Source organism: Mustela erminea, chromosome 7, assembly GCF_009829155.1.
Source record: "Mustela erminea isolate mMusErm1 chromosome 7, mMusErm1.Pri, whole genome shotgun sequence".
In the NCBI taxonomy this organism is placed as follows: Eukaryota; Metazoa; Chordata; class Mammalia; order Carnivora; family Mustelidae; genus Mustela; species Mustela erminea.
The window spans coordinates 74,750,480-74,756,479 of record NC_045620.1 but is presented as its reverse complement, the minus strand read 5'-3'; positions in this window follow the sequence as shown (position 1 = coordinate 74,756,479).

Genomic DNA, 6,000 nt, shown 5'->3' with positions numbered 1-6,000 from the left:
GAATTTTAGGCCTTGTGAAACTCAAGGGGCATTTAATTTTTTAATCCTGGAGGCTGAGTTGCCTTGGAGAAATTGCATTTTGTTTGCTGATAAAACAAGCAGGCTGGGCCTGACCAAGATTTTTGGTGTATTCTAGGTTGTCTGCACAGTTACATAGCAAAGGTGGATTAGGGAACACAAGAAGGAAAACATTCACTTGACAAGTGCTTACTGAGTGCCCATGACAGGCCAGAAACCTTGCTGGTTGCTAGGGATATAGTGAGCCTGCCAGCAAAGAGCTAAGTGTGTTCTAAAGAAGCAGAGGGGGCACCACGCCAACAGAAATAACCTTGGAAAGAGATGCAGTTTGTCTTCTCCTCCTTGAACACAAACCTTTCGAAAGCAAAGATTGTGCTTACAGGTGCATTTTATGAAAAGATAGTTCAATACACTAGAACTTGATGAAAGGGGCGCCTGGGTGGCGCAGTGAGTTAAGCCTCTGCCTTCGGCCCAGGTCATGATCTCAAGGTTCTGGAATCGAGCATCGCATTGGGCTCTCTGCTCAGCAGGGAGCCTGCTTCCTCCTCTCTCTCTGCCTGCCTCTCTGCCTACTTGTGATCTCTGTCAAATAAATAATAAATAAATCTTAAAAAAAAAAAAAGAACTTAATGAAAACCACAAATTGTCCTTTAAAATGTTAGAATCAACTTTTTATACGTCATCTTTCTCTAAACTATAGTGTAGTTTTTAGATATTCTTGAAGTACTGGGATGCCACAAAATGCCCTACTCAAATTTTGTTTTTGAATTCTGCTTTTATCTCTTTGTACATAATCCATCATAATCTGTGGTTGAATCATGCAGGTGCTAAAGATGGACCTCCCAAAATAAAGGAGATTTTTACAACTCTTCCTCCAGATGGCGACAAAGGACCACGTCTTTAAAATAGGGCTCTAGCTTGTAGCCTAAGATACCAACTCTGGGCTGTTTAAATTAAATGGAAAATTTAGAATTTATTTCCTTACCAAATCTACAACGGAAAAAAGAGCAAATAAGTTATACCTACAGAATTGCATTTTTCTAATATCCTATTGGTTTAAGGGTAAATTATTTGGATAGACTGCTTTGTAAAAGTAGCACCAGGAAAAAAAGGATGGGAGTAGAAAGAAGAAAATTGGAATCACAGATTGTATATTGAGATGGGTATGTCAACAATTCTTCACATTCCTTTCTTTGGTTGCTATGGTAACTCCCAGGTTTATTTACTCAGCCCTTAATAGAGCTCTGAAATCAGTGGAATGTTAGAGCCAAACTACCTGGTTCAAATCTTACCTCCACCCTTTACTAAACATGTGACTCTCAAGTGATTTAACATTGCTGTGTCTCAATTTCCTCATCTGTAAAATGGGGATGATGGGTAACGGAGAATAAGCATGTGAAGCACTGAGCACAGTACCCAGCTCATACTACATATTTAATAAATCAGCAGTCACCACCAAATCACCATCATAGCCACCCCTACGCCATGTACAAAGACTCATCAAAACATTTTTTCCACTGTATTTTAGGAAGAAGCATGGTTCTTAGTATTTGCTAATCCCAGATAAGGAAGGAAACACTCTGGGGCTAAACAGTATAATTTAAATATCTGGCTCATTGCTTAAAATATCAAAATGTTCAGTTTTTCATTTTGAAGCAGTCAAATAATTTGATCAATGAATCACTCCATTCCGTTCAATTGCCATTTAGAAGCTTTCTAGTTTTTGCCGTAACAAAAAATTACATAAAGCAAATTTATGCAGAAAGCCACATTTTTACCAACCCATTTCTTCTTTTAAGTAGATTTTTGCATACCCAATCTATGTTTCTAGTCTAGCATTTACTCTGTAATTACTAGAAAAAAAGAGAGAATAAAAATAAGTATAATTTGCTTCAACCTTCATGAATAAGTTTAATCTACTCATATTTACAGGAGATACTTGGCTTTATTTTAGAGTTATCCTCTTTTTGCCTTTCCTTCTTGATATTGCTAATTTTCTCAGGGCTTAAGCAGCTCTTTCAACATTCATCCTTTCCACTACGATTAACTTTTTTAATTGTCAAAATAATTTTCCATATTAACAGCCAGTATGTCTGCTCTCAGCTGGTCAAGATTCAGCTGGTCTGTTAATGTGGTTGATCTGTTTTGTTTTTCCTTCTAAACAGTTCAATTTATGTACAAAATCCCAATTGTCTTGCTAGCATTCCTCAACTGATTGTGTATCCTCTACCCAACATTGTCTTTTAAATTTGAATGCTTTGCTTTTGATAGAAACATTTCTCATTGTTTTTCTACTTACTGTCAGTGCGACTCAAGCCCTTTGGTAGCGATTACCATTGGCACTGTATCATCCATCCACATTCATGTCTCCCTGCTTCAGCCTGATGGCAGAACTTGTGGAGAAATATGGAGCCACAGACAGAGATCCTCTTAAGAACCCTGGGCCAGGAGAGTCAAAAGGACACACTGATAGGGTAAAACTTGTTTCCCATTAGCTAGATAAATAGACACTTCCTAAAAATTAAACTGCTGTTTACACATTTTAATTTACAATCAACATTATTTGGCTGCATTCTAAGATTTTTGAGAGATGTTTTTTAAAGTCAGAAACTTCATTTGTATGATCTCTGGTGCTATTTCCATGTTTCACTTAATTCCCATTTGTAACTTTAGTGACAGTCTCTTTGGTGTCCCTGGTGAAACATTTCCTGGTATTCGTACCTTTGTGTATTCAAGTCCTAGACTCTGGCCTTGGTCTTGTGATTGGCTTTGGCCAATGGGACATTAGCAAGTACGGTGCAAGTAGAAGCTTAAGAAGTACTTGCACTTGGAGGGGGTGGAGGTGGTTGTCCTCCTGGAATGCTTTATCTTAGAGCTAGACCCCTGAAAGGTCACAAGTGGAGGAAAACCATTTGGACGTTCCAGTTCCAACCAAGCTGTTGACGGAATACAACAGCGAAAGCGTCCTTGGCCACACAACATGGGGCAGAAGTTCCTTCCAATGGAGAGGCATCAACCCACAGAATCATGAGAAGTAACTGGTTATTGTTTAGCTACTGTGTTTGGGGATGGCTTTTTACACAGCAATAGGTAGCTGAAACACATGTAAGAAATTACCTTCTCAATGACACATGGTGTTTACCCTAGGTTTCCTCTTAGGAGACCATCACTGTGTACACTTTTCATTTTGATAAAGATTCAGCTCTCAATTTATATCCAACTGAAATGTCAGAATGAGCCCTGACACCCTCCAGTGTGCTTTGGCCTTTGAGCTATTTAAAAATCTCCCACCCAGTGCAGCCCTGTCCTCACTGAATCCCTACCAAGAAGTCTGGCTGGCTGGCGCTCTAAGAATCGCAAATTTTATTTTGGAAATCACTGACAGATTGTTTCACAGAATATTGTCATAATATCATGTCACTGAATACTGAGTTGCCTTCATGGGAGCAGATTTCTATGGAGATTAGGCTTATCTTTTTAGATTTCTATGATTCCAAGATTTCCTTTTTTGTTAAACTGTGAATTTATTAAAAGTCATTATGAAACCATAGAAAACTAAAAAGAAAAGTTTACCTACAAAAGAAGTCTGAACGTTGATGGCAGACTGGTTGAATCCTCTCCAGCATGTTCACACAATGGCGTGCTGTGTACTGAGAAAACAATTAGTGAGTTCAGTAGTACTGACCTCCAAAGTCCTCCCAGATAGAGCAGTAAATGGAAAAAAATAAAAAAAGCAAGTTTCAGAACAGTGTGTATGGTATGCTACCCCTTGGGTTACAAGGGAAGGAAATCTATTGCGTGAATGCATGATATATTTAAAAATCTAAGAACAGGAATGGGAAACTGACACTAGAGGATTAAGCACAAGAAGGAAACTTTTCACTATTACATCTTTTTATATTTTCTTGTTTTTTAAACATATGAATGTACTACCTATTCAAAATATAAAGTAAGTTGTTTCAGTTTGGGAAGACATGAACTAAAATATTAGCAGGGATTGCCTCTGGAAGATAAGATTTCACGTATTTTTTTTCTTTTTGTTTATTTGTATTTCCTATTTTTCCCACATAAAAAAATTTTCATGTAATTTAAAAAGCAATATTTAAGGGCGCCTGGGTGGCTCAGTGGGGTAAGCCTCTGCCTTGGGCTCAGGTCATGATCTTGGGGTCCTGGGATTGAGCCCCACATCGGGCTCTCTACTCAGCGGGAAGCCTGCTTCCTCCTCTCTCTCTGCCTGCCTCTCTGCCTACTTGTGATCTCTTCTGTCAAATAAATAAATAAAATCTTTAAAAAAAAAAAGGCAGTATTTAAAAATTAACAAATAAAAAAATCCACTGCTCAATCCAAACACAACTATTACTTTTCTATGCATAAACCTTGTAATCACAAATACATACAATCGGGGAGCCTGGGTGGCTCACTCATTAAGTATCTACCTTTGGCTCAGATCATGATCCTAGGGTGCTGGGATGGAGCCCTGCATCAGGGCATCAGGCTCCTTGCTTGGTGGGAAGCCTTCTCCCTCTCCCACTCCCCCTTCTTGTGTTCCCTCTGTCTGTGTCTGTCAAATAAATAAATAAAATCTTAAAAAAGAAATACACACAATCTGGTATCCCTTATCTGAATATACCAAGGTTTACATAACCCTTTTCCTATAGCTGAACACTTTGACACTTTTTATCATATCATTTCATAAATAATGATGCAATCAGATTGTACAAAAAGCTTTCCATATGTGCAGGAGATCCTCAAAAGTGACATTCTGTTTCAATAGTATAAACATTTTCAGAAGCCTGATATATACTGTCTAAATGTTTTCCAAAAGGATTGCTGCCAATAGAAATTCATGAGAACTCCAGGTTCATTAAACTGTCATTAGCCTTGATTAACATTTTTAAAAATTTTGCTAATAGTTAAATTTGAAACTCTTTATAATTTGTCTTTACATTTCTTTTGCAACTAATAAAGATGAACATTTTTATATTTGTGTGCTGACGAGTTTAATTCCTCCCTAAAATATTTTTTCAAGTCCTTTGCCCATATTGAGATTCTAGAGGGTTTTCTTTGTTTACAGGTTTTTAATTATATTTTAATTATTAGTGCTAGACACCTTGTCGGTCCTTTTCCCTGGAAATATTTTTCCTCTGTCATCTGCATTTTATTCTATTTTATTGCATGTAGAGTGTTGTTTTTGTTTATTCATACCTATTCTATATGTCTTGACATTGCTAACCTTCAGAAGTCTAAAGATTCACTTCTATTTTGTTCTAATTTGATATATTTTGATTTAAAATTTTTTTCTTTAATTACTTAGAATTAATTTCTGTGTGCAATGTTAGAAAACGACACAGATAGATACTTTTAAGGCTGTCAAATCCCTTAATAGAACTGGCTGAGTAATCTTTCCTTTTCCCATTGATCATGTGGCCTTCTTTACAATACTTTTGTTTCTTATGCATACTAGTGTCCATTTCTATCACAGTTCCTATGTTCCACTGATTTACATTAGTATCACACTCTTTGCTGAAGTCTGAGAACATCTTTTCACAATGGCAGTGCTCTAACCCATCGAGATCATCGTGATCATTTCTTTGATGCCACCTCTTAATCTGATGTTTATTTATCATCCTCTTGAGGTAAATAATTTTACCTTTCAAAAATATTCCACAGTTTTTGTTGGAAATTTGTCAAACATATAAATTAACTTGAGTAGAAACTGGGTTTGTTTCGTGTGTTCAATTTTCTTGCTTCTAAGGACACCTGGGTGGTTCAGTCAGTTAAGCATCTGCCTTTGGTTCGGGACTTGATCTTGGGAACCTCAGGTCATGATCTCAGGGTCCCCACATCGGGCTTCCCGCTCAGCGGGAAGTTTACTTCTCCCTCTCCCTCTGTCCTTCCACCCACCACCGCCCCCTCCCCCAGCCACTGGTTGTGCACTCTCTCTCTCTCAAATAAATAAATAAAAATCTTGAAAAAAAAAAA